We start from the raw sequence: 1657 nt of genomic DNA, 5'->3' as shown, positions 1-1657 counted from the left end.
GTCTCAGTGTGAGCCTCAGATTCCCATGGTTCCTCATTAGGGAACTCATTGGAGGCTAGTGGACTTCCATTGAGGTCTTCCTCAGTGGTGCTCACTGCCTCTTTCTCCTCTCCAAGTTTGGCCATGTGGGTCATGTTAATGGCTTTGCAATCTCCTTTTGGATTCTCTTCTGTATTGCTTGGAAGAGTACTAGGAGGAAGTTCAATAATTTTCTTGCTCAGCTGACCCGCTTGTGCCTCCAAGTTTCTAATGGAGGACCTTGTTTCAGTCATGAAACTTTGAGTGGCTTTGATTAGATCAGAGACCATGGTTGCTAAGTCAGAGTGGCTCTGCTTAGAATTCTCTGTCTGTTGCTGAGAAGATGATGGAAAAGGCTTGCCATTGCCAAACTTGTTTCTTCCACCATTATTGTTGTTGAAACCTTGTTGAGGTCTCTGTTGATCCTTCCATGAGAGATTTGGGTGATTTCTCCATGAAGGATTATAGGTGTTTCCATAGGGTTCTCCTATGTAATTCACCTCTTCCATTAAAGGGTTCTCAGGATCATAAGCTTCTTCTTCAGATGAAGCATCCTTAGTACTGCCTGGTGCAGCTTGCATTCCAGACAGACTTTGAGAAATCATATTGACTTGCTGAGTCAATATTTTGTTCTGAGCCAGTATGGCATTCAGAGTATCAATCTCAAGAACTCCTTTCTTCTGATTCGTCCCATTGTTCACAGGATTCCTTTCAGAAGTGTACATGAATTGGTTATTTGCAACCATTTCAATGAGTTCTTGAGCTTCTACAGGCGTCTTCTTCAGATGAAGAGATCCTCCAACAGAGCTATCCAATGACATCTTAGACATTTCAGACAGACCATTATAGAGATACCTATGATGCTCCATTCAGAAAGCATGTCAGAAGGACACTTTCTGATCAATTGTTTGTATCTTTCCTAAGCTTCATAGAGGGATTCACCTTCCTTCTGTCTAAAGGTTTGGACTTCCACTCTAAGCTTACTCAATTTTTGAGGTGGAAAGAACTTTGCCAAGAAGGCATTGACTAGCTTTTCCCAAGAGTTCAGGCTTTCTTTAGGTTGTGAGTCCAATCATATCCTAGCTCTGTCTCTTACAGCAAAAGGGAATAGCATAAGTCTGTAGACCTCAGGGTCAACCCCATTGGTCTTGACAATGTCACAGATTTGCAATAACTCAGCTAAAAATTGATGAGGATCTTCCAATGGAAGTCCATGGAACTTACAATTCTGTTGCATTAGAGAAACTAATTGAGGCTTAAGCTCAAAGTTGTTTGCTCCAATGGCAGGGATAGAGATGCTTCTCCCATAGAAGTCGGGAGTAGGTGCAGTAAAGTCACCCAGCACCTTCCTTGCATTGTTAGCATTGTTGTTGTTTTCGGCTACCATGTCTTCTTCTAGTTTGAAGATTTCTGTTAGGTCCTCTACAGAGAGTAGTGCTCTAGCTTCTCTTAGCTTTCGCTTCAAGGTCCTTTCAGGTTCAGGGTCAGTCTCAACAAGAATGCTTTTGTCTTTGGTCCTGCTCATATGAAAGAGAAGAGAACAAGGAAGTATGGAATCCTCTATGTCACAATATAGAGATTCCTTGAGGTGTCAGAGGAAAAGAAGAATAGAAGGAGGAGGTAGAAGAAGTCGAACTTA

At 42.1% G+C, this 1657-nt stretch overlaps 1 non-coding gene across 1 annotated transcript; it reads left to right on the top strand.

The window, feature by feature from the left end:
- The first annotated feature begins 892 nt into the window (after positions 1-892).
- LOC112713494 (small nucleolar RNA R71) lies at positions 893-1000 on the top strand. Its single transcript, XR_003158466.1, has one exon. It is a non-coding gene; the product is annotated as a small nucleolar RNA R71 (small nucleolar RNA).
- Positions 1001-1657: the final 657 nt, after the last annotated feature.

The sequence above is a fragment of the Arachis hypogaea genome, chromosome 9, assembly GCF_003086295.3.
Source record: "Arachis hypogaea cultivar Tifrunner chromosome 9, arahy.Tifrunner.gnm2.J5K5, whole genome shotgun sequence".
In the NCBI taxonomy this organism is placed as follows: Eukaryota; Viridiplantae; Streptophyta; class Magnoliopsida; order Fabales; family Fabaceae; genus Arachis; species Arachis hypogaea.
The sequence above is the reverse complement of the archived record's forward strand: the minus strand, read 5'-3'. Positions and strand labels throughout refer to the sequence as shown.